A 25,446-nucleotide genomic window follows, 5' to 3' on the forward strand; every position below is an offset into this window, starting at 1 on the left:
TGGGGGGGACCACTGTTTGGGCGCACGGCAGGGCTCGGAAGAGAAGCAGCGCCGTTTGACTTTTTTAACCTAAAATTGGCTGGAATTGAGATTGGACGCCATGTTGCGTTTGACGAGCCCCCAATGTGCCCAAACAGTGGAAACCCCCCACAAGTGACCCCATTTTGGAAACTAGACCCCCTAAGGAACTTATCTAGATGTGTGGTGAGCACCTTGAACCCCCTAGGGCTTCACAGGAGTTTATAACGCCCGGGCGTGAAAATAAAAAATCATATTTTTTCCACAAACATGATCGTTTAGTCCCCAATTTTTTATTTTCCCAAAGGTAGCAGGAGAAATTGGACCCCAAAAGTTGTTGTCCAATTTGTCCTGAGTACGCTGATACTCTATATGTGGGGGGGACCACTGTTTGGGTGCACGGCAGGGCTCGGAAGGGAAGCAGCGCCGCTTGACTTTTTCAACCTAAAATTGGCTGGAATTGAGATTGGACGCCATGTTGCGTTTGACGAGCCCCTAATGTGCCCAAACAGTGGAAACCCCCCACAAGTGACCCCATTTTGGAAACTAGACCCCCTAAGGAACTTATCTAGATGTGTGGTGAGCACCTTGAACCCCCTGGGGCTTCACAGGAGTTTATAACGCCCGGGCGTGAAAATAAAAAATCATATTTTTTCCACAAACATGATCGTTTAGTCCCCAATTTTTTATTCTCCCAAAGGTAGCAGGAGAAATTGGACCTCAAAATTTTTTGTCCAATTTGTGCTGAGTACGCTGATACTCTACATGTGGGGGGGACCACTGTTTGCGCGCACGGCAGGGCTCGGAAGGGAAGCAGCGCCGCTTGACTTTTTCTACCTAAAATTGGCTGGAATTGAGATTGGACGGCATGTTGCGTTTGACGAGCCCCCAATGTGCCCAAACAGTGGAAACCCCCCACAAGTGACCCCATTTTGGAAACTAGACCCCCTAAGGAACTTATCTAGATGTGTGGTGAGCACCTTGAACCCCCTGGGGCTTCACAGGAGTTTATAACGCCCGGGCGTGAAAATAAAAAATCATATTTTTTCCACAAACATGATCGTTTAGTCCCCAATTTTTTATTTTCCCAAAGGTAGCAGGAGAAATTGGACCCAAAAGTTGTTGTCCAATTTGTCCTGAGTACGCTGATACTCTATATGTGGGGGGGACCACTGTTTGGGCGCACGGCAGGGCTCGGAAGGGAAGCAGCGCCGCTTGACTTTTTCAACCTAAAATTGGCTGGAATTGAGATTGGATGCCATGTTGCGTTTGACGAGCCCCTAATGTGTCCAAACAGTGGAAACCCCCCACAAGTGACCCCATTTTGGAAACTAGACCCCCTAAGGAACTTATCTAGATGTGTGGTGAGCACCTTGAACCCCCTGGGGCTTCACAGGAGTTTATAACGCCCGGGCGTGAAAATAAAAAATCATATTTTTTCCACAAACATGATCGTTTAGTCCCCAATTTTTTATTTTCCCAAAGGTAGCAGGAGAAATTGGACCTCAAAAGCTGTTGTCCAATTTGTCCTGAGTACGCTGATACTCTATATGTGGGGGGGACCACTGTTTGGGTGCACGGCAGGGCTCGGAAGGGAAGCAGCGCAGCTTGACTTTTTCAACCTAAAATTGGCTGGAATTGAGATTGGACGCCATGTTGCGCTTGACGAGCCCCCAATGTGCCCAAACAGTGGAAACCCCCCACAAGTGACCCCATTTTGGAAACTAGACCCCCTAAGGAACTTATCTAGATGTGTGGTGAGCACCTTGAAACCCCTGGGGCTTCACTGGAGTTTATAACGCCCGGGCGTGAAAATAAAAAATCATATTTTTTCCACAAACTTGATCGTTTAGTCCCCAATTTTTTATATTCCCAAAGGTAGCAGGAGAAATTGGACCCCAAAAGTTGTTGTCCAATTTGTCCTGAGTACGCTGATACTCTATATGTGGGGGGGACCACTGTTTGGGTGCACGGCAGGGCTCAGAAGGGAAGCAGCGCCGCTTGACTTTTTCAACCTAAAATTGGCTGGAATTGAGATTGGACGCCATGTTGCGTTTGACGAGCCCCCAATGTGCCCAAACAGTGGAAACTCCCCACAAGTGACCCCATTTTGGAAACTAGACTCCCTAAGGAACTTATCTAGATATGTGGTGAGAACTTTGAACCCCCAAGTGTTTCACTAAAGTTTATACTGCCCAGGCGCGAAAATAATAAATCCTATTTTGTGCCCACAAAAATGATCGTTTAGTCCCCAATTTTTAATTTTCCCAAGCGTAACAGGAGAAATTGGACCCCAAAAGTTGTTTTCCAATTTGTCCTGAGTACGCTGGTGCCCCATATGTGGGGGAAACCTACTGTTTGGGCACACGTCGGGGCTCAGAAGGGAAGAAGTGACGCTTTGGAATGCAGACTTTGATGGAATGGTCTGCGGGCGTCATGTTCCATTTGCAGAGCCCCTGATGTGGTTAAACAGTAGAAACCCCCCACAAGTGACCCCATTTTGGAAACTAGACCCCCTAAGGAACTTATCTAGATATGTGGTGAGAACTTTGAACCCCCAAGTGTTTCACTAAAGTTTATACTGCCCAGGCGTGAAAATAAAAAATCCTATTTTGTGCCCACAAAAATGATCGTTTAGTCCCCAATTTTCAATTTTCCCAAGTGTAACAGGAGAAATTGGACCCCAAAAGTTGTTGTCCAATTTGTCCTGAGTACGCTGGTACCCCATATGTGGGAAAAAACTGTTTAGGCACACGGCAGGGTCGGAAGGGAGTGACGTTTTGAAATGCAGACTTAGATGGAATGGTCTGTGGGCGTCATTTTCCATTTGCAGAGCCCCTGATGTGCCTAAACAGTAAAAAAAACCCACAAGTGACATTGATTTGGAAACTAGACCCCCAAGGAACTTATCTAGATGTGCCCCAACTAATCTAATGTTTCCGGTAACGAAATTTAGTAGTGCATTGAGGTGTGGTACAATTTGAAGCAATCCTTCATACACAGGCCAGGTTTTTCGGGGCAGGTGTCGCATTCATAAATGGTGTCCTTGCGTATTCCGTTTTTGTAACACACTCGGCACCTTTTTTGCGATTTACCTCTTTTTCCAGTTTGCGGGACCTCCCCCGGGAAATGCTGACCTGGTACAATACGAGCACCTTCAGTTCCGGAAGTTCTGGGGCCCGCTCCTTCCAGAGTGCCAAACATCAGGGCCTTAACCACTACCTCCTGAAACTGAAGGTACGACGTATCGCTGGGGCATGCACATTGTGACAATAGGAATGCGTTGAGCATTGCCAATTGGACGATGTGCACGACCAGCTTTTTGTACCACGCCTTCGCCTTTCTCAAAGCATTGTACGGTTGGAGGTATTGATCGGAGCGATCAACGCCCCCCATGTTTTTATTGTACCCCAGCACACATTCAGGTTTGCTGACCAGTGCCGAGGTACCCCGTACAGTGCTGAGGGCGCTGCCATCACCGTGTATGGTGGTCAAGAGAAAGACATCCCTCTTGTCCTTGTACTTGACCACCAGCAGGTGGTCGCTACATTGGGCCCTGCTCTCACCTTTTCGGAGCATCTGCCCAAGTAGCGTCTTCGGGAGGCCTCTCCGATTTTTGCGGACAGTACCGCAAGCTGCGGTACTTCGCGCAAAGAGGGTTTTGTAGAGAGGGACACTGGTATAAAAGTTATGTGTAGAGGTGATAACCTTTATCCAGCAGTGGGTGCACCAAATCCCACACAATTTTCCCACTCACTCCCAGGTCAGGAGGACACTCAGGGGGTTCAATCCTGGTGTCCTTTCCTTCGTACACTCTAAACCTGTGGGTGTACCCTGAGGTACTCTCACACAGCTTATAGAGTTTGATTCCGTACCTGGCCCTCTTACTGGGCAGGTATTGACGGAATCCGAGCCTGCCCTTAAAATGGACCAAGGACTCGTCCACGCAGATGTTCCTTTGGAGCACGTACACTTCAGCAAACTTTTTGTTGAAGTGTTCGATGACCGGCCGAACTTTGAACAGAAGGTCAAAGTTGGGGTCATCTCGTGCGAGACACTGTGCATTATCGTTATAATGCAGAAACTTGAGGATGGCCTGAAAACGCGCCCGGACCATGACCATTCGGAACACTTGAGTGTTGTATAAAATATCAACACTCTAATATTGCAAAATTTCAGGCTTCTTCAGGATACCCATGTGGAGGACCAGGCCCCAAAACTTCGTCATTTCAACTGCGTCCACAGGAGACCAGTTAGTATAGGATGAAAGCGGGTTTTGCTCCAAAAATTGCCGAGCGTACAAATTAGTTTGCTCCACCATGTGGTTAACAAAATCCTCAGAGAAAAAGACTTTGAAAATGTCAATTTCTGTGAGGCCGGTGGTGTCAAACTTGATTCCTGATTCTGCCACAAAATCAGGAATCAGTGGCTCGTAATTTTCGGGGGGCGAGGTCCACACAGGGTCTGCTGAATCAGCTGCGGGCATGGTGGGCGCTGCCTCATCTTCTGTCCTGGAGCGTCTGCGTGGCGGTTCCGCAGGACCTGAGGAGGAAGATGAGGAGGGGGAAGAGGAAGAAGAAGAGGATGAAGAATCCGAAAAATAAAGAAAAGTCGGATCGTCATCCTCGCTATCAGTGTCGGAGGCAAGGTAAGAATATGCCTCCTCCATTGAATAGCGCTGTTGGGAGGAACGTGATGGGCGGGACATTTTTTTGTGTAAATATGGTGCTTGGGTGTACTTTATTTATAACTGTGTATGTGGTGGGGGGCTAGTGATTGGTGCACACTATCCTGTAAGAAAAAGCTAAAAGGAAATGTGGAAAAAAAAGTCTAAAACAGCAGGACCTAGATATGGTAAGTGAACGGCGTCACTTACCAAAATTTAGTGGCTGCTGGATGTGTGCACAGGGGTGGCTCAAAGGGGGGGGGGGAGGAGAAAAAGAAAAATGGAAAACAGCCGGCACGAACTTTTATAAGTGAATTGCGTCACTTATCAAAATTCAGCGGCTGCTAAATGTGCACACGGAAACGGCACAAAGGGGGGTAAAAAGAGGGGGCTGGGGGGATTGGGGTGGATGAATAGAGATCGGACAGGGATCAACAGTTAGGGTTGTAGTTAGGAGGCACAAAAATGGGAGAAAAAAATTTAAAACGGCAGGCAGGTGGCGCAAAAGTGGGGTGGAGGGGGGTGGGGGATGGGGGGATTGGGGTGGATGAAGAGAGATTGGGCAGGGGTCAGTTAGGGTTGTTGTTAGGTGGCACAAGGGGGGGAGAAAAAAAATGAAAAACGGGATGTGTGTGCGAAGGAAAAAAAGCGAGCACGAGTGTTGATCGGTGAACTGCGTCACCGATCAACGCTCGGTGGCTGCGCACGGAGGTGGCGCAAAAGTGGGGTGGAGGGGGGTAAAAATAGGGGGAAGGGGGGATTGGGGTGGATGAAGAAAGATTGGGCAGGGGTCAGTTAGGGTTGTAGTTAGGTGGCACAATGGGGGGGAGAAAAAAAATGAAAAACGGGATGTGTGTGCGGAGTAAAAAAAAGCGAGCACAAGTGTTGATCGGTGAACTGCGTCACCAATCAACACTCGGCTGCTGCGCACGGAGGTGGCGCAAAAGTGGGGTGGAGGGGGGTAAAGATAGGGGGAAGAGGGATGGGGGATTGTGGTGGATGAAGAAAGATTGGGCAGGGGTCAGTTAGGGTTGTAGTTAGGTGGCACAAGGGGGGGAGAAAAAAATGAAAAACGGGATGTGTGTGCGGAGTAAAAAAAAGCGAGCACAAGTGTTGATCGGTGAACTGCGTCACCGATCAACGCTTGGCGGCTGCACACGGAGGCGGCGCAAAAGGGGAGGTGGAGGGGGTAAAAGGGGGGTGAGGGGGGTAAAAGGGGGGACGGGGGGATGAAGATAGGTGGGGGGTGAAGATAGATTGGGCAGGGGATCAGGGATCAATTAGCACTTACAGTTGTAGTTTTCTTTCTTCTTCTTCTTTCTTCTGCAGGGATTGTGATGCTACTAGCTGTGGCACCACAATACCCAGCACAGGAGCTCTTGCTGCGTCCGACCTCTCTGCAGGAATCCTCAGCTAGAGTGAGGACCCATGCAGACAGGTCAGACAGGTCAGAGGCAGGTCAGGGGGCAGGTCACAGAGCGGTCACATCGCTGCTGTGACCTGTCATTGGTGGGATCGAATGATTACATCGATCCCACCAATCCCTGATCTGCCTGGTGACCATGGTAACTGCCTAGGATCGGAGCTCACAGCTCCGATTCCTAGGCAGGTCATGGCCAGGTCATCAGCAGGGCACAGAGCGGTCACATGGTGACCGCAGCTGTGCCCTGTGGCTGGCGCGATCGCCGATCTAATCGATCGCGCCAACCACTTCCTGCAGGCCCTGCTGGGCCTGTCCTAGGCTCTGGCCTAGGATCGGTGCTATTACAGCACCGATCCGGGCCGGTACCGGCAGGGCACAGCGGTGATATTGCGCCGCTGTGTGCTGCGATTGGCGCGATCGATTAGATCAGCGATCGCGCCAATCTGGGGGCTTTTCTCCGGTGCCTGGCTTTGCCTGGTCCTAGGATCGAGTACATCGGTACTCGATCCTAGCCTAGATTCCTGTTGTTTCAGCCAATCTGATTGGCTGAAACAAAGAGAATTGCTGTGATTGGTTGTTCTGAATTGAACAGCCAATCACAGCTCAGAGAGGGGCGGGCCAGGGCGGAGACTGCCCAGGATGCCGAGGCCATCTATCCTGAGGTAAGATGGCATCGGCATTTTAATGCGATCACCGACTTAAGTCGCGATGTCGCATTAAAGGGCATGATGTAATATTCCGTCCATGGTAATTAGGTCCATGGTCACATGGACGGAATATTACGTCAATTGTAGGTAAGGGGTTAATAGAATAGTAGAGATGTCAGTGAACCAGAGCATGCATTTCCCTCAAGCAGGATATTCATGGACAAGCAGCAGCTAAAAAAAGGTTGCAGCAAAGGTCTACCAAAGAATCTCAAAAGAAGAAACTCCATTTTTGGTGATGCACATATGTGCAGACTGTAGGCAGTTATTGACTTCTATGTATTCACGTCTAAGTATTTAAAATAATACCATATATTCTCGTGTATAAGCAGAGTTTTTCAGCACTTTTTTTGTGCTGAAAATGTACCCCTCAGCTTATACACGAGTCAATTGTCTACGAAACACAACGGGGGAGGAGGAGCGGTGGAGCAGCGGGTCACAGAAGCAGGAGCCGGCAGCTGTGGCTAAAGCCTATGCCGCTGCTGTAATAGAAGCGCACGGTGCCAGCCGCTTCCAGCACACGTTACTCACCTACCTGCGCGCCATCACCGACACTGCATCTCGTTTGTTCCGGCGCCAGCAGCTCTTCTGGCCGAGTGATCATGTGGCCCCACTCATTAAGGTAATTAATATGCACGCTTCACCACTCCCATTGGTGTGGAGTGCATATTCATTACATTAATGAGCAGGGCCACGTGATCACTCGCCAGAAGAGATGCTGCTGCCGGAACAAACGAGATGCAGAGCAGGCGAGTTCGCACAGGTAGGTGAGTAGGATGTTTTTTTTCGTTTTTCTTTTAACAGGAACCATACATACAAGGATAGGGGATAAGAAGCCATGCATACCATGACAGCGACGGGGGAGCCATGCATATCAGGAGAGGGATGGGGGAAGCCACGCACACAATGACAGGGACGGGTGGAGCCAAACATACCAGGACAGGGACGGGGGAGCCACGCATACAATGACGGGGGAGCCATGCATACAATAACAGGAACGGGGGAAGCCATGCATACAATGACAGGGACGGGGGGAGCCATGCATACAATGACAGGGACGGGGGAAGCCATGCATAGCAGGATAGGGATGAGGGCACAAAGCATACCCGGCTTATACTTGAGTCAATAAGCTTTCCCTGTTTTTCGTGGCAAAATTAGGTGCCTCGGCTTATACTCGGGTCAGCTTATACTCAAGCATATATGGTACTTATATTTATAATGCTCCTGGTTTTTCAAATTACTTTTGAGCCTGTGAAATAGCTGTTCCCAAATCCTCCTTCTCTCCTCCACACTTATTCGCTCCTCACCCAACCGCCTCCAAGATTTCTCCCGAATATCCCCCATCCTCTGTAATTCTTTGCCCCAACATATCCAACTATCAACCATATTCGGAATCCTTCAGACAGAACCTGAAAAATTTCAACATTTCTGTTTTTTTCAGTCAAGATGGGGTTCAGAGTGTACATTAATGAGAAAAAATTAACTTTTTTGAATTTAACAAATGGCTGCAATGAAACAAAGAGTGAAAAATTTAAAGGGGTCTGAATACTTTCCGTACCCACTGTATAGTTATTGATAGCTTTGTTTCAAATCTATTGTAGTGGTACCAGTCTCTGTCCAAATACTGATGAATCCAACTATGTTTTCTACAGATGATCTATATATATATTGCCCTCATAGAGTCATAGACCCTTTTACTTATTGCAAAAGATATTGGAACAGAAAATGAAGTAGTGAGGAAATAAGATCCACTCTACTTAGCACTGTTCTAAGTTTTGTGGGTTTGGTTTAGCAGGGTGGTTGAATATTATGCTTGTTTTCAGTCCTTGCTAAATGTTTGCGGTCAACAGTGAAAGCTAAAGTGTGTGTAAGACTGTACTATTGATTCATAAAATGCAGCAATAAGTTAATTACTATGCTCCCACCTATGTTTTCTGGGTATAAAAGACTTTATATGCTCTGTATTTAAAAAAAAATTAAAAAGTACGATACATGCTTCATACATAGTTAAAAATATTTTTTCTAAGTATATTAGAATGCAAAAATGTATGTAAATTGCACATATAGAGCCAGACATTCCAACTATACAGCAGTTATCAGATGCAAATGCTGCGTGTAAAATGTTTAGCACTATCACTTTGTCATTATTTTAACAATTGTGTTGGGATTTTGTGACACTTACGAATATATAAGTATTATAAATGTATCAGTGGCCAAAATATTTTATACATATCACCATCAGTGTCTCTACCTATAGCTTTATAGTAAGCATGGTATGTATAATGCAACAGCTGCAATCATCTGTCACGGCACAAGCTGTCGGGTGACTCGGGACCAAGGGCTCCTTCCCTTTCCCTAACACTAGGGGTGGCCCTAGCTTGATACTCCTGAAGGTTAAGATGCCAGGGCCTCCACCCTTGACTTATCTCCTGAGTTAGCCCTCCGTCTGTTCTCTTCCCCACCCAGGGAAGAGGGGTGCTACTGTGCATCGTAGTACACCAACTCGACAAACAGGGCCTCACAAACAAAGGTTAACAGAAAATTCCAGGCATGCAAAATATTTACTCACATATAACAGAGGAATGCACTGGGGCGTGAAGGTAGGGGAATAAACCAAAATTGAGAAGGATAGGGAATTACCATGCATACAAACAAAGCAACAGTCACAGAGAAATTCTCCAACTCTCCTTCTCATACCAACTCCTCTCCCACCGATAGCCATGCAGCAAATGCTTGCTGTGACGAGGATTAGTAACAGAGCTCAGATTATAAAGAGAAAAGGCGTGGTTAACTGAGCTCAGCTGTGAGTACAGGGATTTCCAACATGGCTGATTCTGCCAGAAGAAATAAACACATTTAAAATGAAGGCAAAGTGCTTTTTCTCAGCGCCGGAGCTGGATCAATCAGACACTGCGGTTTTCTGGCTTCATACTGTTGTGGTAACTAGAGTTGAGCGAAACAGGTCGAAAAATTTCAAAAGTCGCCGACCCTAGGATGAGGTCGGCCACGAGGTCGGCAACTTACGCGCCAAAGTCGCGTTTCAAAAGTTTGTTTTGCGCTCTTTTTCAGCCAATCAGGATCCACGGACACTGTGGGCAACGTGATGACATAGGCACGGGTCACCACCATCTTTCAGAAGGGCATGCAAGTGATTGGCTTGCTTTGGTGGGCGTCACAGGGGGTATAAAAGGGCGTGCACGCCGACCGCCATCTTACTTCTGCCGATCTTAGCATAGGGAGAGGTTGCTGCTGATTCTGTAGGGAGAGCGTTAGGCAGGGAAGAAGAAAAAAAAACTGCTTCTGCTGCTAGCGATTTTGCCTGTACAACACACCAGTCACTGTGTGTGCAGTGCAAGGGGAGGCTATATAGTGGTGTATCAGTGGTGTTGGTTGTTGGGCTGCCTTCTAAGGCTTCCTGACATTCCTGCATTGCTGTTTACCCACTGCTCCGCAAACTGCTTTTTTAAAAGCAATCCCAATTTTTTTTTTTGTCCTGCTGAGAAGAAAAAAAAACTGCTTCTGCTGCTAGCGATTTGGCCTGTACAACACACCAGTCACTGTGTGTGCAGTGCAAGGGGAGGCTATATAGTGGTGTATCAGTGGTGTTGGTTGTTGGGCTGCCTTCTAAGGCTTCCTGACATTCCTGCATTGCCGGTTTACCCACTGCTCCGCAAACTGCTTTTTTAAAAGCAATCCCAATTTTTTTTTTTTGTCCTGCTGAGAAGAAAAAAAAACTGCTTCTGCTGCTAGCGATTTGGCCTGCACAACACACCAGTCACTGTGTGTGCAGTGCAAGGGGAGGCTATATTGTGGTGTATCAGTGGTGTTGGTTGTTGGGCTGCCTTTTAAGGCTTCCTGACAGGCTGGCATTGCTGTTTACCCACTGCTCTGCAAACTGCTTTTTTAAAAGCAATCCAATCTCCCTTATCCTCTAGTCACTTTTGTCACAGCTGTGCCATCGAGCCTGTGACATAGCGCTCAGATATCAGTGGGCCTCACACAATCCAAAAGTGTCCAGTGTCCACAAGTGTCTGCAGAAATTCAAAATCTCCCTTATCCTCTCATCACTTTTGTCACAGCTGTGCCATCGAGCCTGTGACATAGCGCTCAGATATCAGTGGGCCTCACACAATCCAAAAGTGTCCAGTGTCCACAAGTGTCTGCAGAAATTCAAAATCTCCCTTATCCTCTAGTCACTTTGGTCACAGCTGTGCCATCGAGCCTGTCACATAGCGCTCAGATATCAGTGGGCCTCACACAATCCAAAAGTGTCCAGTGTCCACAAGTGTCTGCAGAAATTCAAAATCTCCCTTATCCTCTCGTCACTTTTGTCACAGCTGTGCCATCGAGCCTGTGACATAGCGCTCAGATATCAGTGGGCCTCACACAATCCAAAAGTGTCCAGTGTCCACAAGTGTCTGCAGAAATTCAAAATCTCCCTTATCCTCTCGTCACTTTTGTCACAGCTGTGCCATCGAGCCTGTGACATAGCGCTCAGATATCAGTGGGCCTCACACAATCCAAAAGTGTCCAGTGTCCGCAAGTGTCTGCAGAAATTCAAAATCTCCCTTATCCTCTCGTCACTTTTGTCACAGCTGTGCCATCGAGCCTGTGACATAGCGCTCAGATATCAGTGGGCCTCACACAATCCAAAAGTGTCCAGTGTCCACAAGTGTCTGCAGAAATTCAAAATCTCCCTTATCCTCTCGTCACTTTTGTCACAGCTGTGCCATCGAGCCTGTCACATAGCGCTCAGATATCAGTGGGCCTCACACAATCCAAAAGTGTCCAGTGTCCACAAGTGTGTGCAGAAATTCAAAATCTCCCTTATCCTCTCGTCACTTTTGTCACAGCTGTGCCATCGAGCCTGTGACATAGCGCTCAGATATCAGTGGGCCTCACACAATCCAAAAGTGTCCAGTGTCCACAAGTGTGTGCAGAAATTCAAAATCTCCCTTATCCTCTAGTCACTTTGGTCACAGCTGTGCCATCGAGCCTGTCACATAGCGCTCAGATATTCATTGGGCCTCACACAATCCAAAAGTGTCCAGTGTCCACAAGTGTCTGCAGAAATTCAAAATCTCCCCTGTCCTATAGACACCTTGTACCTTGTTTTACATTACTATATAGTTTGTTGGATTTTGTCTACATTTCTACCAAAAATGAGGAAGGTTGGTGGAAGAGGCCGTGGAATTGGGCGGGGGTTGGCAGCTGGTAATGATGGTGTTGGTGGTGGATCTGATGGTAGTGGCAAGAGCAAAATAGGACCGAATGCAGGAGGTGTTGAGCCTGCGTCATCGTCTGGCTACATAAGGCCTCGAACGCTTAGTTTTCTAGGAGTTGGCAAACCGCTTTTAAAGCCAGAGCTCAGGAAAAAGTTTTGTCTTACATTGCTGACTCAGCCTCCAGCTCTATCGCCTCCTCTTCTTCAGTTGTAAAAAGTAAAAGCGCTGAGTCGTCATTGGAGGCTCATGTTCATGAACCACACCTTTCCTTGTGTCCTTCACCCCAACCAAGATTGAAGGATGACGCAGGCCATACTACTGATTACTCCATGGAGCTGTTTCACATACCATGCCTGGATTATCAAGTCAAATGGTGAATTACCCAGGCCAAGATGAATCTGACATGGAGTGCACTGATGCACAGCCGCTGATGGATGATTCTGCTGGTACACTCACTCAGAGCACTACATTGTCCTCGCAGTGTACAGAGCCAGATTCTGACCCTGATGAGATTCAGGTGCCCCTTCCCGCACACTATACCACCATACACGGTGACACAGAGGAAGGTGCACATGACATAGAAGAGGAGGTGATGGATGACCCAGTTGTTGACCCAGATTGGCATCCATTGGGGGAAGAGGGTGCTGCTTCCAATAGCTCAGATGAGGAGCATCCACAGCAGACATCGACATCGCAGCAGCTGTTATCTGGCAGGCCCGGAGCACTCCAAAGACAGGTTCCAAACATCAAAAGAGTTGCTGGACAGCTTGTCCAGAGGGTCAAAAGATCACAGCGTGCTAGGCCGCAAAATGTCTGCCAAAGTAGGAAGAGTGCAGTGTGGCACTTTTTTGACCAAAATCCTCATGATCAGGCCAAGGTTATCTGTAAGAAGTGCGCAAAGACCTTTAGCCGAGGGAAAAATCTGAAAAATTTGAATACCAGTTGCATGCTTAGACATTTAACCAGCATGCACTTGCAAGCATAGACACAACACCAAACCTCAAGTGCCACATGTGCAACTGATCACAATGAAGGTAGTCAGCAACGCTACATTGTTTCACCCACTGTAAGCCCACCGGTTAGCACCGCAGCAAATGTTGAGGTGTCGTTGCAAGGCCACAGCAGTCAGGGAATCCCACTGTTATATCAACGAAAGACTGATTCTAGGCCATCAGAAAGAACACCAACTCCATCACCATCATCAACCCTCTCTCAGTCCGCCCTGTCCACCGCTACTTCCACCATATGCAGCTCTCAAGTCCAGCTCACCCTCCCAGACACTATGAGTAGGCCAAGAAAGTACTCAGTCTCTCATCCGCGTACACTGGGTTTGAACGCCCACATTGCCAAACTAATCTCGTTTGAGATGATGCCCTTTCGGTTGGTGGAAAGCACAGCTTTCCGCGAACTCATGGCCTATGCAGTACCACGCTATGACCTACCCAGTCGCCACTTCTTCTCTCGCAAAGCCATCCCAGCCCTCCACCATCATGTGAAAGACCGCATTGTCCATGCACTCAAGCAGTCAGTGAGCGGAAAGGTGCACCTCACAACTGATGCATGGTCCAGTCGGCATGGCCAGGGCCGTTACGTGTCCATCACTGCGCACTGGGTTAATGTGGTGGATGCAGAGTCCACAGGGGACAGCGGTGGTGGGACAGTGCTGCCTAGCCCACGGTATAGGAAACAGTTGGCTGTAGGCGTTCGACCCTCCTCCTCCTCCTCCTCCTCCTCCAGAAGCGAAAGCTCGTCCACAGAGCGCAGTCGTACGAGCACTCCATCTGCAGCTGCCACTGTTGCACACGATGTTTCCCCCTATCGAGCAGCTAGTGGAAAGCGTCAGCAGGCTGTGTTGCAGATGATGTGTTTGGGCAACAGACACACCGCCGAGGTGCTGGCCGAGTACTTGAAGCGACAAACTGAGTCATGGCTGGGCAGTGTACATCTTGAGGCAGGCAAGGTAGTTAGTGATAACGGCCGTAATTTTGTGGCAGCCATAGCCCTTTCAAAACTCAGCCATATACCTTGCTTGGCTCACACCTTGAACCTGGTGGTGCAGTGCTTCCTCAAAAATTATCCGGAGTTAACAGCCCTGCTCCAGAAGGTGCGAAGACTGTGCGCGCACATCCGCCGGTCGCCTGTACACTCCGTTCGTATGCAGAAGCTGCAGCGATTGCTCCACCTTCCCAACCACCGCCTCATTATCGACATTGCAACAAGGTGGAACTCCACCCTGCACATGGTGGAGCGGCTGTGCGAGCAGAGGCAGGCCATAATGCATTTGTGGGAGGATACACGGCCAGGCACTTTGAGAGCAGACATGGAGTTGACAGGTGTACAGTGGTCGAAGCTGAAAGACCTCTGTAAAGTCCTTCAGTGTTTTGAGGAATGCACACGGCTGGTAAGCGCAGACAACGCCATCCTAAGCATGAGCATCCCACTTATGCGTCTGCTCATGCAAACTTTGACGCACCTTAAGGAGCAGGTGTCTGCAGCCAATGTTGATGAGGAGGAAGAGGAGGAGGCCATTGTCTGCTCAGGGACCTCTCCTGGACGAGGTGGAGGAAGAAGAGGAGGAGGAGGAGGATGATGGGGATGATTACTTAAGGGAGGAGGATGCATCTCGTGGGGCAAGTGAAAATGTTGGCGTGGCAAGGTCTGGTACAGGGTCTGTGCGTGACTGGAGGGATGTGGATTTGCCAGAAAGTGCTCCTCCAACCAGCACTCGCAGTGCATCATTGACACCGGGAACATTGGCCCACATGTCAGATTATGCCTTGCAGATCCTAAAAAGGGACCCCCGCATTGCCAAAATGATGAACGATGACAACTACTGGTTGGCTAGCATCCTGGATCCACGCTATAAAGGCAAATTACAAAACATCATGCCACAGGAGAACCTTGACCTAATATTGGCTAATAAACAAGCAACTTTGGTAAATCGGTTGCTTGAGGCATTCCCAGCACACAGCAGCGGTGATGGTTCTCACACGAGCCGTACGGGCCGGGGGCAGCTTGGCAGAGGTGTTCGTGGTGCACACAGCAGAAGTGGCGTTGGAGACAGGGGTTTCATGACAATGTTGTGGACTGATTTTTCAAATACCGCTCACACAACTGGTAATACTGCATCGATGGAAAGTGACAGGAGACAGCAGTTATCAACTATGGTTACAAACTACTTTTCCTCCCATATCGATGTTCTCCCACACAGGTCATTCCCCTTTGACTATTGGGCCGCTAAACTGGACACCTGGCCTGAATTGGCCCAATATGCCTTACAGGAGCTCGCTTGCCCAGCTGCAAGTGTGCTATCGGAAAGAGTCTTCAGTGCAGCTGGATCAATCATGACAGAAAAAAGGACCCTTCTGTCAACCCAAAATGTGGATGATCTAACCTTCATTAAAATGAACCATGCATGGGTTTCCAAGGATTTTGTCCCACCTTCCTCTGATGACACATAGGGTGACAGAAAAATGGCTTGCTTTGGTCCACCTCTTCCTGGGACTTGACCTATTTCACCTTTTGCATCAGCTGAATGTCCAACATCAACATATGCCACTTTCTAAAACTCCCTAACTGTGCTGCCTCCCCCCCCCCATGGCCGGGGTCACCACCTAGCGCACGACACCGTGCGAGTGCCGTTGCCCTGGACAGGTGGGTAGGCCAACTCTTGGGTGCGGGCACTGGCACAGGGTCCCTCATAGTGCAATCAAGTGTCTCTGACGGTGGTGGTGCACACCCGCCGTCAGACACACCGCCGTACTATGAGGTGCCCAGTGCCAGTACCGACGCCCACGAGTGGGCCCCCCTTGCTTGGGCAGGGCCCCAGCATTTGCAATCTTTACCTCTCCCTGCTCCTCCGCTGTGTAATCTGGGCCGTCAAATCCATACTGTGCCTGACACCGTCTGAGCCTGCCTCCTGATGTACAGACATATATTTTGAATGTGTAAGCTATCCATACATGTTATCCGGGGATACGGTACCCTTTCTAACCTTTGTGCAATCACGTGCAATCCATACTGGGCCTAACACCGTCTGAGCCTGCCTCCTGATGTATAGACATATATTTTGAATGTGTACGCTATCCATACATGTTATCCGGGGATACGGTACCCTTTCTAACCTTTGTGCAATCACGTGCAATCCATACTGGGCCTAACACCGTCTGAGCCTGCCTCCTGATGTATAGACATATATTTTGAATGTGTACGCTATCCATACATGTTATCCGGGGATACGGTACCCTTTCTAACCTTTGTGCAATCACGTGCAATCCATACTGGGCCTAACACCGTCTGAGCCTGCCTCCTGATGTATAGACATATATTTTGAATGTGTACGCTATCCATACATGTTATCCGGGGATACGGTACCCTTTCTAACCTTTGTGCAATCACGTGCAATCCATACTGGGCGTGAGAACGGCTGTCGAGCTGTTAAGCAAGCTACAGCACCTGTGGTTTGCACACGTAAGTTTTTCATTTTTTCAGGAATGACGGTTAGGCCTAATTCCGGAACTGCGGTTGACCTGCACTTACTGGGAAATCATTGTTCGCGGGTAATAATTGTCATCAGTGATCCCCATCACTAACGTTGTTCAGCGGGTTATCTGCACCTGTAAGCGACAAACGCTGGCCTTTTCAGTGTAGCGCACATGCAGCCACGGACATGTAATGGCATGACACACCAGTTATTGGCCAATCTCATGTGCCAGAGCCTCACGTGTCCCTCTAGTAAGCCGGACTCGGACCGCGGGGCATGACGGAGTCTCGTTCGTTAACGGAATTAAGCTTGCAATGTGTGCATCTGTTCTGTAGCTGGCATGGTTGAGGTTTCCCAGGTGGAGTCGAATTTAACCGTAGGCTCCACTCCTGGTGGTGCCCTTCTGGACATTCCTTTAAGGTTCAGCTTTGCAACCATACTGCCCACGTAAAACAAACACTTTGCCTTCATGAACGCTGTTTGGAGGGTCATGACTCGTGGGAATAACGCCGCCCAATCAGTTAACCTGCTAGAGAGATCGTTCGTTGCTCCCAAGCATGACATCACACTCCCTAGGAAGAAGGTAATGCCACTGTGGCGACCGTACTCCTGGGGGCGACACAAGTGCACTGATGCCCAGCCACTGCTCGATGAATCTGCTGGTACATTGACCCAGACCACTACATTCCCCTTGCACGCTACACGGCCTGAATCTGACCCTGATGAAACTCAGGTTACCCTTCCCATATACAGTTCCATCTTACACGGTGACAAAGAGGAAGCTGCAGATGAAAGTGCAGGTTCGGCCCACCCGCCATCAGACACACCACCGTACTATCAGGGGCCCTGTGCCAGTGCCGTCGCCAACGAGTGGGCCCCCCCCTGCTTACTCAGGATCACAGCACTTGCAAAGTTGAAATACTGTGCAGTGAGATGGAAGATGGGGACGACGAGGAGTCCAGACAAGTACAGGGATTCCCTAGCGAGGAGACATATTTGATTGTTTTCAATGTTGGGACAGCAATTTTTGGGGAGCACTATACTCTGGAGTATGATAGATGGGGCCCACCATACACTGGAACATTCCAAAGGTGGACATCAGACACTGGAGCAGCATTTACAGGGCCCATTATACACTAGAGCATTAGAAATGGGGCCCATTATGTTTGGAGCATTATTTGGGCCCATAAGACAGTGGAGCTTCATCCATGGGGACCAACATATACTGTAGCATTATGTGGAGCTCATCATATACTGTTTCAAACATTATATGGGACCAATGATTCTGTATGGAGAAATAGATGGGCCTCGTCATGAGATGTAAAAAGTGAAGTATTTTTCATTGTACTATACCGCTATTTCTCTGCCGTATCGGAGCATGATGAGTTGTGGTATTATGTGTTAAAGGGGCGCTCTTTCGCCCAGGGCACATGAAAACCTGGAGCCAGCCCTACCCCCCCACAACTTTAGCCAAATAACCCCCATTTTTCAGTGCGAAACTTGTATTATGAAGTTAATTAAGGTTGACAAGCTTAAGTAAGAAGAATTGATGCTTTTGGCATTCAAATGGGCACTGTAGGTGTGTTTCCTGTCCTCCTCTCACTGCCGACTTTTATTCCCCATTGACTTACATTGGGTTTCGTGTTTCGGGACGACCCCGACTTTTCCCTATAATCGGACGATCTTGCTCGACCCGACTTTTGGAAAAGTCGGGTTTCACGAAACGAAACGCGACCCTAAAAAACCAAAAGTCGCTCAACTCTAGTGGTAACCCTATGACATCATTGTCATATATATTTCATTGAAATGTATTTTCTGATGCCATCATTTATGGGCACTACATCTTGGTATAGGCTGCGCTAATAGGAGACTGGTAGAAAAAAAATCATCTAATCTCCCTTTAGAATAGTGTCTGTATGAGGCAGTTACAGTAATGTACTAGCAGGTCTGCTGCATGTTTTTCATGTAGGGAGTTCATGATTCAAAAAATCTTTTCAAGTAATGTCATATAGATGTCAGCATTTTCTCCATCACTTGTTATATTCACTGTGCAAATATGGTATTAGTAAAAATATGATTTTTTTTTTTTTTTTAAATTCACATACACACATATAAATGTGATTATATCCAAGAAGAAAAGAGTACCACACTCCAGGAGCTGATGGAAATAGTGTTAGATTTATTGGCACATGCTATACCTGTTGGCCGGGGGAGTGATAACAGGAGAGGGAAAACAGCTGACAACGGCCGGTTCGCGCTACCACAGCGCTTCAACAGGGACCTGTTGAAGCGCTGTGGTAGCGCTAAACGGCAGTTGTCAGCTGTTTTCCCTCTCCTGTTATCACTCCCCCAGCCGACATGTATAGCATGTGCCAATAAATCTAACACTATTTCCATCAGCTCCAGGAGTGTGGTCCTCTTTTCTTCTTGGATATAATCAGCGTTGTGGATTACCAGACCAGCACCCGCAGCTGCCAGCACTGAGAGCTCCGGATACCGCACACCACAAGAAGCTAAATGGTAACAGCGTTGCCGTCCGCGTCTTTTTTCACACATATAAATGTACATGTTGCAATCTTGAAAAGTTTAGCATACAAAGATTATCCTGAGGAAAGGTAGCACACAAGGGCAATATATTTCAGCTCTCAGACGTCCGCTATCCCTCTGCTGGTTAATGCAATTTAGGGGGATCTCACGCCTTTTTGTCCCGAAAGGAATTTATTTACTAAAACAACATATACAGTAAGCTACACATACAAAGCACTGATTATATATCTCACTCACATATTCATATACAGTATATCTTTTTTTATCTATTTTTCTATCTGTATATCTTTCTAATCTCTATCTCTCTCCATATAATCTTGAAGAATATTACATTCTCTCATGTTAAAATCGCATTGCACCGCATTCGCATGTAAATCGGATTGTACTAGAAAAAAATCTCATGACACTCATGCGACTTTTCTGGACCAAAATCGGGCCGTTTTTTTCACAGTGAGGTCGGGGGTCACACTTGCAAGTGTGACGCGAGAAACTTGTGCAAATACCCTATCTAATACCTAATATCTAATACCCTGCATAGAAATACATGCAGCCGCACACTCCAGTCCCGAGTGCGGGGGGAAAGCCGGGTATTGAGGCGAGAGACTTGCACATAAGCCCTTATGGCGAGTTCCGTCTCTATGTACTGCAGCTCTTCATTATGTCAATTCCTAATGAGTTAGATGTCATTCTCGCTTTTATATGACATTCAGGTTTGGGGGGGCTTGTGATGTACAACAGTTTAGGCTACATTCAAACCTGAGTTTTGACATTCTGTTTGTCTGTCATTATGTGTCAGTTCTACACGATGCACCCTTTGTTCCAGGTATAAAGCATAGCCTAGATGAATTACAGGATACTTTCTGTAACAGTGGCCACCTTCCATCATCAGGTAAAGCCTAAGTCTAAGCACATGGCACATCAGCAGGCACTATCACACGCATGTACAATGTGAAGGATGCAGTCAGCTTTGTAAGTGGCGCCAAAACAGGTCACATGACACCAACAGGTTGTCACGTAACCCCATCTGCGGCGACCCACCGGCATCACTTCAGCTTTATTTGAATTTGAGAATTAATCTTTAAAAAGAAACAGGAAGTTTCACTAAATGACAAAAAACTCTGTGATCACGCTCCATCCACCGCACACACACTTCCTCTTTACAGCTTTCTTCTCTGTGTGAAACAGCAATTTTAAATGAACGCTGCAGGAAAAATGCAATGTACAATTTCTGCTGTATTGCTACCTGCACATGCAAACTCATAGTCTGAATAAAAAATTGGGTTTAAAAAATTCAAAATAAGTGTAGTTAAAAAAATCGCATTAAAAAGAATAATATCATTTTTCAATTATAAAATATGAAAGTATAATTTAATGGAGACTTCACTATATACTGGCTGTTTGCACCATCAAGATGAATGAAGATGCAGCCAATATCTGCATCAGCAGGTGCTATAGTACTACAAGTCCCAGGATATACTACAGAAAGGTTTTGCAGGCCAGTAGTACTTTCAGCTTTATATTTGTACATGTCTGAAAATACCACTGATCTAGATATACGTATATACATACACAGAAATGTGGCTTCCATCAAACCCTACAATGCATAGATCCACTTTTATAACTATTTCACATTGCAGTGGAAATGTACACTTTGCATTTACTATGTGATCTGAGCCTGCTCCACGATCAGTAGTGACAGCAGCACTGTGTCACAGCACGGCGTGCGTGCACTTACCTGCACAGGTGATGGGCGTCAGTGTCTGTGCAATGCAGGCTGTAGGAATCCCACTGTCATAACGCTGAACAGTTCCCTGCACTGAGCTGTCAACACGCATCCAGGAGCTGTCACTCGTGCGCGCTCCCACTCACGCCCACTAGGGCGCGCTCCCGAGGCTGCTGGAGTGGCGCGCTTTTGCTCCTGTGATGAATGAGGTGCTGTAGAAGCCGCAGTGTGTGAGGAGGTGCGGGCACCGAGTACACGTCCTGCACAGCCTCGAGTCACAGACATACAGTATCTGTGGCAATGCATGAATGTGCTGCTGCTGGTGTGATGCACAGAAATAATGAAACGCTCTACCTGTAACTCAGTCACTCACTTGTTCCTTCCATCCAATGGTTATGTGTCTGCCATTACTTAGGACTCCTGGTCCCTTCCCTGTGCTTGACACCTTAGTCTTCCTTATACTTTATTTTAGCGCTCAGGCTATTTTTAGCCTAGGTTCACATTGAGTTAATGCAGTCCCCTCAATGCATAGCGTTGGCAGACTGCGGTAACGCTACTCCTGATTTGTGATCACATTATGCGCTCGCAGTGACAGACCCTTGGACGCTGCAGACCGCGCCCGAGGGTTCGTCACAGAATGACGGCACATCACTAACGCATGCCGATTATGACATGCGTTAGCGATGCACTCATCTATAGAAGTCTATGGGTGCGTTAACGCATCCGTTACATAGCATTAATGCCGCTATCTAATGAATGCGTTAAACGCACACCCTTAACGCAATATGAATCCAGCCTAACACTTACCGCTGTTTTTGCGGCCCATTATTGCGGGCCCTATCGCCAAATTTTTTGTGGTCTGGCGCAATAACAGACCGCGAAAAAGCTTGCGGAACACCATTTTTCATTTTTCCAATACTATGGAAATAGTATTGGGAAAAAAAACGGCGTTCTGCAAATCCAGAAGCCACGGTGCACCGCATTGGTATACAATGGGGGCCGCAAATATGGCACACCGTGGAATTTTTGCAGGCCGATTTTGCGGCCTCATAGAAATCTATTGGGGCTGCAAAATCGGCCCGCAAAAACATGGTAAGTGTAAAAGCAGCCTAATATGGCCGCTATTGCACTTTCGGTATCTTTTTACCATTGCTCTGTTCTCCTGTTATATTTAATTTGCTTTATTAGCCTAGTTTAGCATCATCTGTGAGAAATGTAGCGTCATCTGTTTGAGCAGCGTATTCGCTGAGAGGCCACACTCAGTATTTGGTCGGTATTTTACCTCAGTATCTGTAAGCCAAAACCAGGAGTGGAACAATCAGGAAAAGTATAATAGAAACACGTCGCCACTTCTGTATTTATCACCCACTCCTGGATTTGGCTTTTAAATTCTGAGGTAAAAAATACTGACCAAATACTGAACTTGTGAACGTTCTGCGGATGCTCCAAAAATACAAAGTGTCTGGGGAACACAGGGTGGACCATTTATATGGATACCCCAAAATAAAATGGGAATGGTTGGTGATATCAACTTCCTGGTTGTGGCACATTAGTATATGGGAGAGGGAAAACTTTTCAAGATGGGTGGTGACCATGGCGGCCATTTTGAAGTCGGCCATTTTGGATCCAACTTTATTTTTTTCAATGGGAAGAGGGTCATGTGACACATAAACTTATTGAGAATTTCACAAGAAAAACAATGGTGTTTTTATTTTTAACATAACTTTATTCTTTCATGAGTTATTTACAAGTTTATGACCACTTATAAAATGTGTTAAAAGTGCTGCCCATTGTGTTGGTTTGTCAATGCAGCCCTCTTTTCCCACTCTTGACACACTGATAGCAACACCACAGAAGAAATGCTAGCACAGGCTTCCAGTATCCGCTGTTTCTGATGCTGCACATCTCGTATATATACAGCATAGACAAGGCAATTGTAATGGCAGAGTTATTTAAAGACACAGTACATAGACAGAGTCCACTGAGCACACGGACAGAGATCACCCCCTGGTCCCTTGCACAAATAGATGGGACCAACACAGCTTTTCCCCACAGTTTACCTTCTCTTCCTCTGGTCACAGCAGTCCAGGCAAATAAGGGACCAGAAGGCAGCTGTGCTCCAACAGGGAAAAGTAACTTTATTTGAACAATGATGACGAATGGACGAAAAGACAATTTCAACACTGATTTCCTGCTTTCTCACTGACACTTGCTGCGGCCGCACCCACAACGTCTGCAGTGACCGAGATTCACAGTAGTCCAATCGCTGGCATCTGGGCACCTGAGACCCCTTCAGCGAAGGCCCTTTCCCAAGTCCTGGATGTCGCCCATCCTGGAGTCTGGCAATGCCCCTCCTGTAGCACACATCTGCTCTGGTCGACTACCCTGGCTTTCTGACTGGGAAGCAGCAGCTTCCTCTTCCAGGAGGCTGCAAGCCCAGCCCCTCTGGTTAACTATTTCTGTCCCTAACTATGTACAGGCCTTAAAGGGAAATATCACAATACATAGTATAGCTCATACTACAGTGTAATTAACAGAGGCACATCTAGGGAGGGGCAACTGGGACATGTGCCCCAAGCGCAGCCAGCAGGGGGGCGCAGTCGGGCCGCCTAATGTGGTGGACCGCAGTGTCTCCCCTGGCAGCTGCATTATGCCACCCCCCGGACTGGGAGTCGGCCGTTCTCTGTGTCGGCTGTCAAGTTGACAGCCGGCGCAGAAAATCTGCTGTGTGCTGGCTCCCAGAGATCAATTGTGCTGGCGTCTATACAGACGCCAATACAATTGAAGCTCTGACCACCGGGTCAGAGCGATGCCAGCAGTGTGATCAGGTCATGTGACCACGCTGCTGACATCACTCGCCGGTGCCCAGAAGGGTGAACACTGGTGGTAAGTCAGTGCTCCACTCTGGAGCTGAAGAAACCACTGAAGATGGTAGATAGGGGGTACATAATGTGTGTGGGGATTTGGAGTGGGGATGGGGGGATTATTTAATGTGTGGGCGATTTGGAGTAGACATAAGGGGTACTTTATGTGTGGGGGGATTTGGAATGAGGATGGGGGTACTTTATGTGTGAAAGGATTTAGAGTGGGGTTGGAGGGGTTATTTAATGGGGGATTTGGAGTGGGGATGGAGGGTGTGATTTAATGTGTGGGAGGATTTGGAGTGGGGATGGGGAGTACTTTATGTGTGGGGGGATTTAGAGTGGGGTTGAGCGGTTATTTAATGTGTGGGGGGATTTGGAGTGGGTATGGGGGTGTTATTTAATATGTTGGGGGATTTAGAGTGGGGTTGGGGGTTATTTAATGTGTGGGGGGATTTGGAGTGGGGATGAGGGTGTTATTTAATGTGTGGGGGGATTTGGAGTGGGGATGGGGGTACTTTATGTGTGGAGGCATTTGGAGTGGGGATGGGGGTGTTATTTAATATGTGGGGGGATTTAGAGTGGGGTTGGGGGGTTATTTAATGTGTGGGGAGATTTGGAGTGGGGATTGGGGGTACTTAATGTATGGGAGGAATTTAGAGTGGGGATGGGGGTTATTTAATGTGTGGGGAGTAGAGATGAGCGACTTTGCCTCCGGGAGGGTCGACTCAGGTTTCGGACCACCCGACTTTACGAAAAGTCAAGTCGAACGAAATCGGCCGACTATCGGCAAAAGTCGGAGTTCCGACCGAAACCCGACCCCAATGTAAGTCAATGGGGAATAAAAGTCGACCGTGAGTGGAGGACAGTAAACACACGCACAGTGCCCATTTCAATTACAACGACATCAATTCTTATTACTTAAGCTTGTCAACCTTAATTTACTTTATAATATTGGTAATGCATTGAAAACTGGGGATTATGTGGCTAAAGTTGTGGGAGGGGGTACAGCCCAGTTAGGGAGATGGAAAAACTGGCATATGTTGAGGTGTAGGCTGGATGATGAGCAGCTGCAAATGGAGGAATTGGAGAAGTCGGAGAAAGAGGAGGACAACGCAAGCCATTTTGCCGGCAACCTATGTGTCATCAGGGGAAGGAGGTGCAAAATCCTTTGAAACAAAGGCATGGTTCATTTTAATGAAGGTGAGATCACCTACATTTTGGGTCGACAGTCGGGTCCTTCTTTCTGTCAGGATTGATCCAGAAGCAATGAAGACTCTTTCTGATAGCACACTACCAGCAGGGCAAGCGAGCTCCTGTAAGGCATATTGTGCCAATTCAGGCCAGGTGTCCAATGTACAGGCCCAGTAGTCAAAAGGGAATGAACTGTGAAGGAGAACATCGATAGAGGAGGAGAGGTCATTTTGAACCATAGTTGACAACTTCTGTCTCCTGTCTGTTGCAATTGATTCAGTATTACCAGTCGTGTGAGTGGTACTCGAGAAATCAGTCCACAACATGGTCATGAAACCCCTGTCTCCAACGCCACTTCGGCTGTGTGCACCACAAACACCTCTTCCATGTTGCCCAGTACGGCTCTTGGTAGAACCTGCACCGCTGCTGTGTGCTGGGAATGCCTCTAACAAACGGTTTACCAGAGTTGCTTGTTTGTTCGCCAATATTATCTCTAGGTTCTCCTGTGGCAAGATGTTCTGTAATTTTCCTTTATAGCGTGGATCGAGGAAGCTGGCCAACCAGTAGTCGTCATTGTTCATAATTTTGGCAATGCGGGGGTC

At 47.6% G+C, this 25,446-nt stretch overlaps 1 long non-coding RNA gene across 1 annotated transcript in view; it reads right to left on the bottom strand.

The window, feature by feature from the left end:
* LOC141063595 (uncharacterized) overlaps positions 1 to 20,936 on the bottom strand; it is a 1,081,275-nt gene extending 1,060,339 nt beyond the window's left edge. Inside the window, exon 1 of the long non-coding RNA XR_012224903.1 lies at positions 20,802 to 20,936. This is a non-coding gene — a long non-coding RNA (uncharacterized lncRNA). The remainder of the gene's footprint in view (positions 1 to 20,801) is intronic.
* Positions 20,937 to 25,446: the final 4,510 nt, after the last annotated feature.

The sequence above is a fragment of the Dendrobates tinctorius genome, unplaced genomic scaffold, assembly GCF_039654945.1.
Source record: "Dendrobates tinctorius isolate UK_male_01 unplaced genomic scaffold, ASM3965494v1 ptg000250l, whole genome shotgun sequence".
NCBI classification, from domain to species: Eukaryota; Metazoa; Chordata; class Amphibia; order Anura; family Dendrobatidae; genus Dendrobates; species Dendrobates tinctorius.